Genomic DNA, 17,926 nt, shown 5'->3' on the forward strand with positions numbered 1-17,926 from the left:
AACGAACTTTGGTGAAGAATGCCCCACTGAGATGGGAGGGACTCTAGGAACCTTGGCCGATGTTGGATGAGCGGACAAAGGGTCTGGTATCGTCTCAACCAGATCGAAATCCTGTGCGACTGCAAAGGGCGCGGGTATAGAGATGGATGACTTCATAACAAGCTTAGATCGATGATGTCTCACTGTCATGGACTCTTTTCCTCGAGCGAAAAAAACCTTGGTCATATCAATTGAAGTCCTCTCATTCGAGGGTTGCTCGGGTAAATCCAGAGTTTTCAATTGGGGCCTTTTACGCTTAAACATGAGGGGAGTGTTCAAGTCAAAGGACTAAGAGGAGGAGGTTTCTATGAGGGGAAGGCAGCTAGTAGGGTACGAGGCTTTCTCAACCTTGCACTCCTTTAGCAGGGCCTCACCTAGTTGGTTTAGAACATCCTCCTTTATTTGGGCATTCTTGAAAATAAATGTTGGGGCAATAGCCTTCGCTATAAAAATAAGTAAAGATCATAAGAAAAGATGTCATAAATAATCAAAGGAGAGAGAAAAAATTACCTACCAAAAGTGGAGCTTAGCCCAAGGTCCATAGGACTACGCTCAAAGATGTATAACAATCCTTCTAGAAGCAGCTCGATTAGATTAAACTTCAGACCTTACAGCCTCTCTAAGGTCTTGCATAAAATCGGATCCTTTCTAATGTCGCCTGAAGCGGGGATAGGGGGAAGGTGTTGTTGCCATGTCGTTGGCCAAGACAAAGAAGGCGGGTGTCGATTGAAGAAGTACTTGTTTCTTCACTCGTCCTGAGGTGGAATCCTATCAATAAAGTCACCTTAGAACAGACACGAATATGAAATAAACCATCCGTCATTTGTTGAGGGTAAAAATAATGATGAAATAAGCATGGAGATAGAAGGACGCCAAACAAATAGAAAATAATAGCAACACCGTTCAAAATATAGATGGAGCTTGAAATAAGTTGATGAAGGGGAACATGGAAATATTGGTCAATGATAGTAAAGAAGTGGTGGATAGGAAAGCAAAGTCTAGCTACAACCTACTCTTTGAAAATAGTGATGCTTTCTTTGGGAGGAAGGTGTGGACGATCTTGGTCAGCCAGTATAACTACGTAGGTAAGAATTCGATAGTTAAAATAGAGGCCATCGATATCCATAGCATGAAGATTTGAGGAACAGAGTGTATACCACACGTTATCATTAGCCATTTCATGAAGGAAAGCGAAGAGAACAAAGAGAATGCAAGAAGGAAGATGAAGGGAATGAAGGGTTTAGGAACAGTAAACGAGAGGAAAGGATACGTTAAGGTTCTCGAGAATTTCTTATGAAACATCTTAAAAATTACTTTTTAAGCCTTTTTAGCAAATCCATTAGATTATAATAATAAAAAGGTGGGCTAAATTTCATATTATAAGATGGTAATATGAAATGATGGGTATATGGAAAAGTGTACACTGTTAATAATATATATACACATGTTACCAATAGGAAGCACACGTTTGTAACTGATGTGATAGGTACTTAGCCCAAAACATTAGTGGATTTACCGAGGTAAACCTTGTTTTTTAGGGAAACCTGATCGGTCCTAATGTCGATCGAGTTTTTAAGACTTGTCCAAAGGGACAATAATCAAAAATCTGACAGGATTCATTCTAGACTAGTTTTAACTTCGAGCGGAGTTAATCTCAAACGGATTCAATCCCGAATAGTTTCTAATATTGTCACGTTAAGCTAAATAAACATCATTTGTTATAGTTCGTTTGGCCTTAAAGTTCAGACGAATTTGATGTCGAACGGTTTCTAAAAATTATTGTCTTTTCCTAAGTAATCCTCACCTCACTATAGCTCTTTCGGACTTTAGCACGAATGGATTTATGTTGTCCTTAGTTTATCATACACACTCGGGAAAATAAAAGCTATTAGACAATCAACATTAGATTGAAGACGGATAACAAGTTTAATAGAAGCTTAGCTGTATATACTAATGGATATGAATATCAAATTTTTGTTTAGCAGCTAAAAAGAAACATGAAGACAAGGCAAATCATAGTAAATTAGGAAATAAGCCAAGTGGACGATTCTGGACTAGTGTCTTACTGTCAAGGAAGAGCGGGGGGATCATAAGCCAGATATCCGCCCTCCCTTAGTTGCTCCACCGCACCATCAACTCCGATAAAAAGGGCTTTATTGATAGAGCTGGCAATAGGCGTGTTCAAGTTGCATGATTGAAAGAGAGTTTTCTTCCTTGTTTCAAATCGCTCCTCTTCCCCTGCTTGGTAGGCAATCAACTCCGCTCGGGCAGCTATTAATTTAGCAGAGAGATTCACTGGCTCGGATTCTTTAGTAGATAACGTGGTATGAGCGATTTTTAAGTCCGAGCGTAAAGAATCCAACTCAGTATTTCAAGCCACCAACTTAGACTCTTTGGTGGCCAGCTCAGTGACATGCATAGTTTTTAGTTCCTTCAACTGAGTGGAAAGATGCATGACCTCTGTGGTTTTTTCATCCAGCTTCACTCTCATTTTCACTCGGGGGGTTGTTTCCTATTGGAGCTTGGCTTTAGAAGTCTCCAGGATGGTTTTTAATTTATCCGCTTTTTTAAGCTTAGTTTTTGTCAACCTTTGAGCTTCTTGAAGCTGAGTCTCTAGCTCGTTTAGCTGATCAGGGGCATATATGGTGGCAACCTTAGAAACGCGTTGCTTCAGGGATGCATTTTCCTGGGCCAAAGTTGATAATTTCTATGTTAGGCCCATCCTTGTCACCCATCGCTAGAAGATACAGTGTTAGAAATATTCAACATGAGAAACAATAAATAAAATTATATTACTTTGGTCAGTTTGTATGAATACTGATTGGCTATCTCCACGGGAGTAAACTTGCTCAACTGGGTCCCTACTACCTCCCAAGCCTCTGTTAAGAGACCCCTTAGAAACATTTAACCAATAATTGGGGCGATGGAGAAGTTTGGCCTGAGTAGATGGTAAATCAAGGGTGGTCGAGAATTGATAAGGCTTCCTTGGCACATTAGAGGTGGAGATCGAGAGAGTCCTCGCACGAGGAGACACAAGAACGGCAAGAGTCGGAGAGCTACCCGGCGGGGAAGTGACCTCCTGTGCTTAAGCGATTTCCGGTATTGAATTGATAGGAGGAAGGGCATGCTCGGAGGATTGTGTTGGAACCCCGTAATAGTTTTGATGTGATCAACCGGGTTAAAGTTAGGTCCTGTTATATTTGAACCTTGTGTCTAAATGTGCAGGAGCTTAGGAACATAAGAAGTCGAGCAGAAGACACAGCTAACGAGAAGGATGACACGGGAAGGGAGCCACGATCTCAGTGCATCTGAGGGACGAGGTGTTGCGAAAGAGTACATCGGTGGACGAGAAGGACATGCGCAACGTTCCGAGGGACGAGAAGCCGGAGTGGAAGCCTGCTCGAGGAGAAGACAGGGAAATGGATCCATGTGAGCCCTATCTGTTAGAGTGTATACTAAAAGTCTAGCTTTTGTATAAACATTTATTTAGAAATAAAGAATCACAATGGTCAAATACCTACATTTATTTGTTAAGTGTGGTTGTTCAATTAATTTATATTGTAGATAACATGGTGAGTGGTGTCACACACAGAAGATCATGTTATCAGTTCTTTATAAATTATAAACAGTTGCTCACGACTAAGATGGAAAGGAACAAATCATCGGAATAGTCATAGTGTAATTAGGTATTAGTTTATCTTGACTAATAAATTACACTAGTACACTCTAAGTGTATTGAGTAAGATCATTTTAGGTAAGTTCTTTTTATACTGACTTGATAAAAGAACTAGACCTTAGTTATTATGGAAGTGTGTGCTCTTAATCCTAATATAATAACAAACACATATATTTAGTATTTATTTCTTTGACTTATCAATGGGTGAGATTTAGCTCGATAAATCAATAAGCCTGATAAGTTGGGAATGATATTACTTATAGTGTGTGTTGTTGATTATAGAAGGAAACTGTGTTCTAGTAATCTAGGTTGAGAATGACCCCAAGAGGAGCTCATAAGGATTGTCATGTTAAACCCTGCAGGTGGACTTAGTCCAACATGACGATGAGGTTGAGTGGTACTACTCTTGGACTAAGATATTAATTAGGTAAGTTGTCAGTAACTCATTTAATTAGTGGACATTCGACATCTTAAACACAGGGAGATTAACACACTCATAATAAGAAGGAGCCCAAAATATAATTTGAGATTGGTGCGGTAGTTCAATAATAATTCTTTAGTGGTATGAATTATTATTGATGAATTTAAGTTGTGTGTTCGGGGCGAACACGGGAAGCTTAATTTCATCGGGAGACCAAAACCAATTCCTCCTCTCGGTCCCTATCGTAGCCTCTTGTATATAGAGATTTATACCCACCACATACCCACTTCTTACCCACCTTTATACCGATCCTATTGGGGTCGGCTAAGCAAGCTTGGAACCCAAGCTTGGGCCGACCAAGTAAATAGGGTGAGTTGAGTTGGTGTGGCCGGCCCTAGCTTGAACCCAAGCTTGGTGTGTCCGGCCACATCACATTAAAAGGGATTTTATTTTTTTCTTAATGTGGATATCATGGTTTTAAAAGAGAGTTTAAAATTTAAAATTTTCCTTTTATAGCTTTCTACAAAAGATTAAGAAAAGATTTGAAATATTTCCTTATTTGTAGATTGAAAGGTGGATTTTAATTTTAAGAAAAATTTCCTTTTTAAACCATGTTTATGATTTAAAAGAGAGTTTAAAAATTAAATATTTCTTTTATAAGTTTCTACAAAAGATTAAGAAAAGATTTGATATCTTTCCTTATTTGTAGATTGAAAGGAGATTTTAATTTTTAGAGATAACTTTCCTTTTTGAAAATTATCCACATGTTTAAAAGAAAGATTTTAATTTATAAAAATTCCTTTTTATAATCCACCATGAAGGCAAAAAATTATTGGAGAAATTTTTTATAAATTTCCGGAAACAAATTAGGAAGTTTTAATTCTTGTGTTAATTAAAACTCTCTTTGTTTTGGGGATTAAAGTGGCCGGCCATTACAATTGTGAAAAGGATTTTAATTTTAATTAATTAAATTTTCCTTTTCATGGCAAAGTAATAAGGAAGTTTTTATTTAAATTTTCCTTATTTGCCAAGACCAAGGATTATAAAAGAGGGGGTAGAGGTGCCTTCATGGATGCTAACTCTATTCTTTTCTTCCTCTCTTTTCTCCTTGGTGTGGCCGGCCCTAGAGGTTTTCCCTCTCCTCTTCTCTTCTTCTTTAGTGGCCAGTTTTATCCCCTCTTGGAGCTCTTGATGGTGGTCGGTTCTAGCTAGGAGAAGGAGAGAAAGGAGGTTTTGTTTCTTGTATCCCTTGGAGTTTGGTGGTGGTGGTCGGACCTTTACTTCTCTTGGAGAATTGTGGTGGCTGAATCTTGCTTGGAGAAGAAGGTGGCTTAGGTGGATTCTCATCTCGGTAGATCATTGCCCACACAACGTTCGGGATAAGAAGAGGAATACGGTAGAAGATCAAGAGGTTATTTGCTTACAAAGAAAGGTATAACTAGTAATTGTTTTCCGCATCATACTAGTTTTCTTTGTATAGTTATTTTTGGAAATTCCAAACACAAGAGGCATATGATTCTAGAGTTTTTGGATTTGTTTCGAAGTTGTGTTTCTTTTCTTTTATTTTTTGAATTTGTGATTCGATTGTTCTTTTTGGTTAAACCTAGAGTTATTTAAGGAAATTAAATATTAGCTTTCCTTAAAAGGCTTTGTCTAGGCGGTGGTGGTTGCTTCCATATCCAAGAAGGTCATGTGCCTGGCCATGCAGTCTTGGAAGCTAATTTTAGAAATTAATATTTAATGGAATTAATAACATAGGTGGATTTGAATCAATAGTGTTAAGTTCCTCTTGCGATTCAAATCTAAACCATTAAGAACAGATAAGTTAAATTTGGAATCAATGATGTTAAGTTCCGTCTGTGATTCCTAATTTAACTTCTAAAGAACACAATAGGTTATTTAAGGAAAGGTTCGACACTTGTACAAAATTTTTGTACAATGGAACCGGTATGATTTTCCTAGGACTAACCAACAATTGGTATCAGAGCTAGGGTTTACCTCTGTGTGTTTGGTTTTCAAATAGATTATGCACATGTCATACATAATTTAGGCAGGATAATAGTAGGATGTGCTAACTTTGTGGTTGCAGGCTCCAACTATTATGACATATAGGTATTGTGTGTGATTAGACCCTTGGACATGTCAAGGGCATTTTATTGTGTGTGCATGATTGTAATATTAAATACAGCAGGAGCTGTATTAGTTATTAGGATTTTACATTTTTGTTCGATCTAGAATATATGTACATACCTTTATGGAATATAGGATCGATGTATGTAAAATTCTATATTTGTCGCAAATCGTATCCTTGCGAGGCGTGGTGCTATCGGAGGACCAGAGGCGCAGCGGAATAAGAAGCAAGATAGATGCGACAACTCGACCCGATGGCGGTGGCTAAAGATGGCAGCAGCTAGGGTTGGAGCACACGGAGGGCAGTGATGAAAATGTCATAATAGTTGGAAAATTAATTTCCAAATTTATTGCTTTTATATATTTACTGTGTGTGTGCATGTGTTATATGCTAGCATTGGTTAAAATTCCTCATTTTAAATAACTAAGTGGGAGAGGGATTAGTATATAAATCCCACGGTCTCCATTACTGGTTTATAAGTGATGCAACAAGCTTGCGTGTTGGCTCTGAGTGCCTCCCTCCACAACGGATGAGTTTGTTTGCGGATCACTAGATCAAACTTCCTTAATGGATGGTTATAGGAAATTATTTAGGATGTGTGTGATCTTCTCCAACTGAAGGACACAATTCTATTTAATGGACTTGGTATCAAAGTAATGGTATACACTTAGATGCCTCTAATAGTATCCTCCCCAACGGAGTCACTGCTATTACTTGTGTGATAAAAAAGGAAACCAACTATTAATTTGTCATAAAACTATGTTGACAAGATAATAAAATTAATGGGTTAAAACCCCTCTTATAAATGATTGATTTTGTATACGTCCACACTAACGTGGCATATAAAATTAACGGTGTTTGAGATAATTTTATTTGTTATAAATTTATGTTGACAAGATAGTTAATGGGTAAAACCCTCTTCTTACAAATGTTGATTTTGTATACGTCCACACTAACGTGGCATGCAAAATTCACGGTGTTTTGAGGTGTTGGTAAATTTAAATAGTATTGTTAGAGGAATCAATATTATTTTAAATTTAGAGTCTTGACCAAATATTTGATTAAAGACAGACCAACTATTAATTTTATTTGTCATAAGTTGACAAGATAATAAAATTAATGGATAAAATCTCCTTTTAGAATTTGTATACGTCCACACTATCGTTGCATACAAAATTCATGAGGATTTTGAGATGTTGGTCTTGACCAAATATTTTTGTGATTCTTAGGATTTCAAATGTTAATCAATCTCCTAGTTGTTATACTATAGAATAGACTTAGTAGTCCCAATTGTAATGATTGGAAAACTTGGACATTAAGGTAGACTGTCCTCTCAAAACTGAGAACAATAACGGTGTGTTTTATTAGTTGTTGAAACATATTTAGTGGTGTTATCTACCAGTATCTGGTGTGTAGATACATGAACCACTGATCATGTCTGTAATTCATTGCAGGGGTTCAGGAAATCCAACAGCTATATAAATCACCGTCCACATGGGCACTACTGTAAAAGTAGCAGCTGTTGCAGTGGGAGATGTTTATCCTTTGATTGGAATAAAATATGGATTTACAGAAATTGTCTTTACGTACTAAGTTTAGAAAGAACCTGATTTTAGTTTCTAAACTATTATAGAATAGATAGGTGTCTATTTTGATAACAAAGTTATTATCGTGAAAATAGGAAAGATGTCTGTTCTAGTACGTTGGTTGGCAATTTATAAATCCAATAACTCCCACGATGCAATAAATGGAAATTAATAACACATCTTCTAACTTTAAGAGAAAGCAACCTTCGGAAATGAACCAATCATATTTTTGGCATCTAAGGCTAGGTTATATTAACTTGAGTAGGATTCAAAGGATAATAACCAATGAACTCTTGGGTTCATTGGTAGTGGAAATCTTTTCCAACCTGCGAATCTTACTTGGAAGGAAAAATAACCAAGAAGCTTTTAAGTCTAAGGGGTATGGAGCCAAAGATATGTTGGAATTGGTTCATTCTGATTTGTGTGGATCTATGACTATTCAGGAAAGAGGTAGTTTTGAATATTTCGTCAATTTTATAGATAACTATTCAAAATACGGGTACATTTACTTGACGCGCTGCAAGTCTAAGTGTTTTGATAAGTTCAAAGAGTATTAGGCTGATGTGGAGTAACGTCAAGATAAAAGTATCAAGTCACTACGCTAAGATCGTAGTGGCAAGAGCCTTTTGGGAGAGTTTAGGAGTCACTTATCAGAAGACGGGATTCAATCCCAACTAATTGCACCTAGTACACCCCAACAGAATGGTGTAGTAGAACGAAGGTATAGGACTCTTATGGAAATAGTTAGATCAATGGTAAGTTATTCAGAATTACCAAAATTCGTTTTGAGAATATACACTGGAAACGGAAGTAAACATAGTACCTTCTAAGTCAGAACTCTCTACTCCCATAGAATTACAGAATGAGCGTAAGCCTAGTCTGAAGTATATTCAGGTGGTCTAGCACATGAGAGACACTGATAAGTTGGACAGGAGTTCACTTGTTTGTAAGTTATCCTAGAGAAACGAAAGGAGGTTTATAGTCCTAAAGATCAAAAGGTCATTGTTAGCACCAATGCACAATTTTTAGAAGAAGACTATAATAAACCATAAGCCCATAAGTAAATTTGTTCTTAAGGAAATAATAAAGGACACGTCTAATCTAGTACTAACTGTACAAGATGAAATATCATAAGAAACTGCAACACGTATCATAAATGATACACAATTGCAGAAAGTGCCTCGTCGCAGTGGGAGAGTTGTTAGGCAACCTAAAAAGATTCATGTTTTGAAAAAGTCTTTGGACTTGATCCCTGGTGAACATGAACCTGATTCCCGGACATATGACGAAGCACTCCAAGATAAAGATGCAGCATCTTTACAAAAAGCAATAAATACAGAATTAGAATATATGTATTCTAATAGAGTCTGGAAGCTTATAAATTCACCAAATGGTGTAAAAGTCATTGGGTGAAAATAAGTCTACAATAGGAAAAGAGGGATAGACAGGAAGGTAGAAACTTTCAAAGCAAGGCTTGTTGAAAAAGGAAACTTTTTCACCGGTAGCCATGCTTAAGTCTATCCGGATTCTTTTATCTATTACTTCTCATATGGACTATGAGATTTAGCAAGTGGATGTCAAGACAGCTTTCCTTAATGGAAGTCTTGAAGAAAACATCCATATATAGCAACCAGAAGGGTTCATTGCAAAGAGCAAAGAGCATCTTGTGTGTAAGTTCAATCAGTCTATGGACTAAAGTAAAGCTTCAAGGTCTTGGAATATTCGGTTTAATAAAGTAATCCATACCTATGGATTTATTTAATAACCGAATGAGTCTTGTGTATACAAGAATTGTAATGGAAACGTGGTGGTATTTCTTGTACTATACGTAGATAACATTTTTGGTAGTTGGAAATAATATCAAAGTGTTGTCAGAAGTAAGGGTATAGTTGTCCAAACAATTCGATATGAAGGACTTGGGAGAATGCATATATTCTTGGGATCAAAGTAATAAGGAATCGCAAGAAAAGAATATTTTACTTATCCCAAGCCTCATATATCGAAACAATCCTTGCTCGTTTTAAGCATGCAAAACTCCAAGAAAGGTTTCTTACCTTTTCAGCATGGAATAGCTTTATCTAAAGAGATGTCTCCGAAGACATCAAAGGAGATAGAGAAAATGAAAGGTAGTTCCTTATGCTTCGGCTATCGGAAGCCTAATGTATGCTATGCACGAGACTGAATATCTGTTTTGCCTAGGGCATAGTTAACAGATATCGAAGTAACCCAGGACCGGGACACTAGACTGCCATAAAACATATATTAAAGTACCTAAGAGGGACTAGAGATTATATGCTAGTTTATTAGGCAGATGAATTGATCCTTGTGGGTAACAAGGATTTTGACTTCTAATCAGATAGGAAAAGTAGTAAGTCAACCTCGAGGTTTTGTGTTTACTTCAGGAGGTAAAGCCATAACAATAGAGGAGTGTTAAGTATAGATGTTTTTTAGACTCCACCATAGAAGCTGAGTATGTGGTAGCCTCTATGGCAACCATAGAAGCTGTATGGCTTAGAAACTTCATGATGGACTTAGATATGTTTTCTGGTTTGTCCAAAAATTATTATAATTTATTGTAATAATAGTGGTGCAGTAGCAAACTCGAAGAAAACATAAGTCCATAAGATAAGTAAACACAAAAGAGCGCAAGTACCACCCAATACGAGACATCGTATAAACGAGGAGAAGTTGTTGCCACCTATATTGCATCAGGTGATGACCTGTAAATCCTTTCACTAAGGTCCTTAAGGCAAGAGCTTTTGATGGGCATGTTGAAGGGTTGAGAATCAGATGTATGGCAGCATTTATGGCAGCATAGTCTTTTAGTATAAGTGGAAGATTGTTAGAGTGTATACTAAAAGTCTAGTTTTTGTATAAACATTTATTTAGAAATAAAGAATCACAATGGTCAAATACCTACATTTATTTGTTAAGTGTGGTTGTTCAATTAATTTATATTGTAGATAACATGGTGTGTGGTGTCACACACAGAAGATCATGTTATCAGTTCTTTATAAATTATAAATAGTTGCTCACGACTAAGATGGAAAGGATCAAACCATCGAAATAGTCATAGTGTAATTAGGTATTAGTTTATCTTGACTAATAAATTACACTAGTACACTCTAAGTGTATTGAGTAGGACCATTTTAGGTAAGTTCTTTTTATACTGACTTGATAAAAGAACTAGACCTTAGTTATTATGGAAGTGTATGCTCTTAATCCTAATATAATAACAAACACATATATTTAGTATTTATTTCTTTGACTTATCGATGGGTGAGATTTAGCTCGATAAATCAATAAGACCGATAAGTTGGGAAATAATATTACTTATAGTGTGTGCTGTTGATTATAGAAGGAAATTGTGTCCTAGTAATCTAGATTGAGAATGACCCCAAGAGGAGCTCATAAGGATTGTCATGTTAAACCCTGCAGGTGGACTTAGTCCAACATGACGATGAGGTTGAGTGGTACTACTCTTGAACTAAGATATTAATTAAGTTGTCAGTAACTCATTTAAGTAGTGGACATTCGACATCTTAAACACAAGGAGATTAACACACTCATAATAAGAAGGAGCCCAAAATATAATTTGGGATTTGTGCGGTAGTTTAATAATAATTCTTTAGTGGTATGAATTATTATTAATGAAGTTAAGTTGTGTGTTCGGGGTGAACACGGGAAGCTTAATTTCATCAGGAGACTAAAACCAATTCCTCCTCTCGGTCCCTATCGTAGCCTCTTGTATATAGAGATTTATATCCACCACATACCCACTTCTTACCCACCTTTATACCCATCCTATTGGGGCCGGCCAAGCAAACTTGGAACCCAAGCTTGGGCCGACCAAGTAAATAGGGTGAGTTGAGTTGGTGTGGCCGACCCTAGCTTGAACCCAAGCTTGGTGTGGCCGGCCACATCACATTAAAAGGGATTTTATTTTTAATCTTTTCTTAATGTGGATATCATGGTTTTAAAAGAGAGTTTAAAATTTAAATCTTTCCTTTTATAGCTTTCTACAAAAGATTAAGAAAAGATTTGAAATCTTTCCTTATTTGTAGATTGAAAGGTAGATTTTAATTTTAAGAAAACTTTCCTTTTTAAACCATGTTCATGATTTAAAAGAGAGTTTAAAAATTAAATATTTCTTTTATAAGTTTCTACAAAAGATTAAGAAAAGATTTGATATCTTTCCTTATTTGTAGATTGAAAGGAGATTTTAATTTTTAGAGATAACTCTCCTTTTTGAAAATTATCCACATGTTTAAAAGAAATATTTTAAGTTATAAAAATTCCTTTTTATAATCCACCATGAAGGGAAAAATTATTGGAGAAATTTTTTATAAATTTCCGGAAACAAATTAGGAAGTTTTAATTCTTGTATTAATTAAAACTCTCCATGTTTTGGGGATTAAAGTGGTCGGCCATTACAATTGTGAAAAGGATTTTAATTTTAATTAATTAAATTTTCCTTTTCATGGCAAAGTAATAAGGAAGTTTTTATTTAAAATTTTCTTATTTGCCAAAACCAAGGATTATAAAAGAGGGGGTAGAGGTGCCTTCATGGGTGCTAACTCTATTCTTTTCTTCCTCTATTTTCTCCTTGGTGTGGCTGACCCTAGAGGTTTTCCCTCTCCTCTTCTCTTCTTCTTTAGTGGCCGGTTTTATCCCCTCTTGGAACTCTTGATGGTGGCCGGTTCTAGCTAGGAGAAGAAGGAGAGAAAGGAGGTTTTGTTTCTTGTATCCCTTGGAGCTTGGTGGTGGTGGCCGGACCTCTACTTCTCTTGGAGAATTGTGGTGGCCGAATCTTGCTTGGAGAAGAAGGTGGCTTAGGTGGATTCTCATCTTGGTAGATCATTGCCCACACAACGTCTGGGATAAGAAGAGGAATACGATAGAAGATCAAGATGTTATTTGCTTACTAAGAAAGGTATAACTAGTAATTGTTTTCCGCATCATACTAGTTTTCTTTGTATAGTTATTTTTAGAAATTCCAAACACAAGAGGCATATGATTCTAGAGTTTTCAGATTTGTTTCGAAGTTGTGTTTCTTTTCTTTTATTTTTCAAATTTGTGATTTAATTGGTCTTTTTGGTTAAACCTAGAGTTATTTAAGGAAATTAAATATTAGCTTTCCTTAAAAGACTTTGTCTAGGCGGTGGTGGTTGGTCCCATATCCAAGAAGGTCATGTGCCTCGCCATGCAGTCCTGGAAGCCAATTTTAGAAATTAATATTTAATGGAATTAATAACATAAGTGGATTTGAATCAATAGTGTTAAGTTCCGCTTGCGATTCAAATCTAAACCATTAAGAATAGATAAGTTAAATTTGGAATCAATGATGTTAAGTTCCGTCTGCGATTCTTAATTTAACTTCTAAAGAATACAATAGGTTATTTAAGGAAATGTTCGACACTTGTACAAAATTTTTGTACAGTGGAACCAGTATGATTTTCCTAGGACTAACCAACACTATCCTGGATGGCCGCGACCACTCAAGTGATCAGAGCAGCAGAAGAGTAAAAACAAAGGCTGGAAATACTACTAGAGGCGCCTTCAAAGGGAGTTGAAGGCGCCTCCGAGGTGCCTCCGCGCGCCTCCGCACATTCACTTTGGAAGGAGCCTTCCATGGCCGGAACGCGCCTTTGATGAATAATATGAAGGCGCTTTCCAGCCCTATGGAAGGCGCCTTCGACTAGGCTGATATTGTTGTTGCCAAAGGATAAAACTTTATCCTTTGGCGCCTCGCTAGAGGCGCCTTCCAGCCTGTTGGAAGCGTCTTCCAACCTCGGATAAAGTTTCCCAGGGGCTATAAAAAGGCCCCTGGACCTAGGAAATAGATATAACCTCTTGTAATAATTTCCTAGCAACTGTCTAACCTTTTCAACGAATGTAAGAGACTTTTCCGCCTTCAACGAAGGAGATTTTTATTGCGCTTTCACTTTTCTTAGATTAACAACTATCTAAGTTGTAATCAAGTAAACCGTGTGCCTCTTCTTTCTAGTAGTTATTTTAATTTATCATTATTGTTGCTTTTAATTAGAGTTGAAAGAATGGAAAAGGTGCTTGTTTTATTTCGACAGGCAATTCACCCCCTCTTGTCGTCCCCATTGCGCCAACAATTGGTATCAGAGCTCAACCGCTTCAGAAGGACTAACCGCCGACTAAAACATCGAAATGATGGCTGGAACGATAATTTACCCACCAAAGTTTGAAGGAGAATTTACGTCTTGGAAGAAACGCATGGAGGTATTTTTTAAAACCAATTTTAAATTATTGTTAATATTAAAACATGAATTTGTAGCATCGAAAGAAAAAGAGGAGTATCAATGGACCAAAAAAGAGCAAGCAGATTTTGTGGCAAATGGACGAGCCAAATTTCATCTATTGAGTGTGCTACCTCTGCAAGAAGTCAACAGAATCGGCACCTACAAATCAGTAAAGGAACTTTGGGAGAAGTTCCTGAAACTACACGAAGGTACGTCCGAAGCCAAACTCGTAAAACGGGACCTACTCTGGAACCAAATAAGCAATCTCCGAATAAAAGAAGGTGAATCGGTTACTCAACTACACGAAAGAATTAAGGAGCTAATTACTGGCTTAACAAACCTCGAAGAAAAGGTAACCAATCGAGACACGCTAAGGTATGCTTTAAATGCATTCTTGAGAACACCGGAATGGGCATCTATAGTAGACTCCTACTATATCTCCAAGGATCTCAAGGTGAGTACTTTAGAAAATCTTTTCTCCACTTTTGAATTATACAAATCTTGGTTTCGAATTATACAAATCTCCACTTTAGAAAATGGTATTTACGATTTCAGAGGAGTCAAATTTAAAAGATCCCAGAAGTTATATACCTTCAAAATTTCTGACTAACCTAGTAGATAGGAACCTATATTAGGTTCCAAAGTCATGCTTAAACTAAAATTTTTAAAATAGGGTTAAAATATCAGAAAGAAAATTAAATATTAATTTCTTTAAAAGACTTTGTCTAAGAAAGTGGTTGTTGTTTCAATATCCAAGAAGGCTTAGTGTCTCACCATAGTCTGGAAGCCAATTATTGAATTTAATGTTTAATTGACTAATTGTTAAATAATTTACTGTTATAATCATTTAATAAGTTTTTTTTTAAGGATGAGTCGAGCTTTTAGAATTGACAAAATATTTTCTTTAAAATTCTTTCTTGTCGAATACAAAGTATGACTTTATTGAAATTTTTTTAAGTCCCCTAAAATTTATTTCAAACTTTCTAACTTTTTATGTTATTTCCCTATTTTTTTGATATGATCAAAGGGGGAGGAATATGTACAAGGTTAGGGGGAGATTTTGAAATTTTGAATTTTAATATTAAAATTTTGAATTTTGTAAATTTTGAAATTTTGCAACATTATAAAATTTTAAATTTTGCAACATTATATTTAATGTTCCTAAAATGTTAATTTCTTTACAATACTTTTATTACATTGTTTTTCCTTAACTTGAACTTGGGTTGATGCATATCAAAAAGGAGAAGATTGTTAGAACCTTATGGTAGTTTTGATGTAATCAACCAAGTTAAAGTGGTTCTGTTATGTTTGAACCTTGTGTCTAAGTGTGTAGGAGCTTAGAAATACAAGAAGTCAAGCAGAAAACGTAGCTAGCGAGAAGGATGACACAGGAAGGGAGTCAACGGGCTCTGTGCATCCGAGGGATGAGGTGCTGCGAAAGAGTACACCGGTGGATGAGAAGGATGTGTGCGACATTCCAAGGGATGAGAAGCCAGAATGGACGCCTGCTCGAGGAGAAGATCGGGAAATGAGTTCGGGTGAGCCCTATCCCGGATGGCCGCGATCATCCAGGCGATCAAAGCAACAGAAGAGCAAAAAGAAGGCTGGAAATACTGCTGGAGGCGCCTTCAAAGGGAGTTGAAGGCACCTCCGCACCCCTCTCCACCTTCACTGTAGAAGGCGTCTTCCATGGCTGGAAGGTGCCTTCGATGAATAGTACGAAGGCGCCTTTCAGCCCTATTGAAGGCACCTTCGACAGGCTGATATTGCTGTTTGACTCACTGGAGGCGCCTTCCAACCTGTTGGAGGCGCCTTCCAGCCTTGGATAAAATTTCACAGGAGCTATAAAAAGACCTCTGGACTTTGGAAATAGATACCAACTCTTGTAATCATTTCCTAGCAACTGTCTGAGCTTTTCAACGAGTGTAAGCGGCTTCTCTGCCTTCAACGAAAGAGATTTTTATTACGCTTTCACTTGCCTTGGATTAACAATCATCTAGGTTGTAACCAAGTAAACCTTGTGCCTCTTCTTTCTAGTCGTTATTTTAATTTACCATTATTGTTGCTTTTAATTAGAGTTGAAAGAACGGGAAAGATGTTTATTTTATTTCGACAAGTAATTCACCCCCCTTGCCGGCCCCGCCGCGCCAACAGATTATACTTGTATCTCTTCCTAGACAGGCTCTTCTCGGGTGGGAGATAAATGCAAGGAAGGTGTCTCAATAGATTGTCCTTGGGCATGAGAGAGCTTACGTCGTTTGGGTCTCCTTTTTGGAATGGCCTCCGCCTTTGAAGGGGAACTCTCAGACATCGGGAGAGGAACGGGAGATAACTCCCTAGAAGAAGTGACAGTGCTAGATTCGGTTGTCGGCTACCAAAGGCCCTGTTGAAAGGGACGACCGGTGGGAAAGCCCACTCGCTTAACAATGCCCTCTCCTGAGCAAGGAGCTCTTCTTCTTCTAAGTTGATCTGGTCAATGATCAGAGATTTAAAAATGGCGTCCACTTCATAAAATAGGAAATACCTTAGTGATAACATAGCGAGCATGTCATTAAGACTTACCAAAAGAACAAGAAAGCTTTGTCCGGATTAGGCTCAGACCAAACAAGTAAAGTAGGCCTTCACACAACCATTTATGGATTTTAAAGCATTGACCACTTAACTTAGTAGAGTATAAAATAAAGGTTGGGTCCTGCTTATAACTCCCAAGGTCAGGAAGAGGAGAAAGTGAGGACTACCATTCGATTGACTAGGTTGTAAGCTCGGGCATTTCACTGAAGAAAAAATAGAATTTCCAACCCTTATTCGAAGAAGACATATCCTCAAAGAAAATTGACTTCGAGTGAGATTGAAAGAGGAAGACCCCCAGTTCTGATTTCTTAGGATAAGAGAATAAATGAAGATTACAAGGAGTCGGAGGAATGCCATACATGCAAAATAGCATGAACATTTTGCACATAGTGTGGAATGCATTCATGGAAAACTATTGTAAAGGGACATTAAAATACCGACTCACCTCTGACATGAACGGAGGGACAAGAAAATGTAGACCGACTATTAACTGGTCCTTAAAAAAAGTAATGTGGTTAGGAGGAGGACGATGAGGACAAGCGTCTGAGGAAGGAATAACAATATGATAACTTTTCGAGATCTCATACCGAAAGTGGATGGAAGCCCTATCAGACTTATCAAAATCTGAGCTAGTAAGAGTATACCAAGGAGCAAAGAGTTCTTGATCCATGAGAGAGCATAGAGAAAACAAAGAACAAGCAATTTACTAGATTGCTTAGGATGTAAAAGAGAAGAAGTTTGCAAAGGAAGATTGCCAAAGAAAGAGAGCAAGGAAGACAAAGCACAGAATGAGGGGTTTTTGCTTTACTTAGGATTTTTTAAGAAAAAGAGTGCAACTTAATTACAATCATTAGATTAAAGTAGCAGACACACAGAGGATCGTTGATTTATAGGGAGAGAGATGTCGCTGAGTCGTATGAAGCAGCGTGCGTCAAAAGTCATTTCAAAGAATGAGGAGTGGAGCCACGTGACACTCACCCATAAATGGACATTTCTGATGGATGTGACAAGTGAATCATTATATAGGAGAAGCACCTTTTTATGCATTCTCGGTACTCTCCTCTGGATGGCCAACCTCTAACGGGTAGTTTTTGAAAAAATATCACTAAGTTCCCAAGGTGCAATTGACAACATGAATCTATGGACGACCCTAGTAAAAGGGGCGAACGGACGAAAATCAAACTTGGGTCCAGTCAGTTGGCTACACCTCCTTCAACTAGACTTGAAGGG

The sequence above is a fragment of the Zingiber officinale genome, chromosome 6B (genome assembly GCF_018446385.1).
Source record: "Zingiber officinale cultivar Zhangliang chromosome 6B, Zo_v1.1, whole genome shotgun sequence".
Lineage (NCBI taxonomy): Eukaryota > Viridiplantae > Streptophyta > Magnoliopsida > Zingiberales > Zingiberaceae > Zingiber > Zingiber officinale.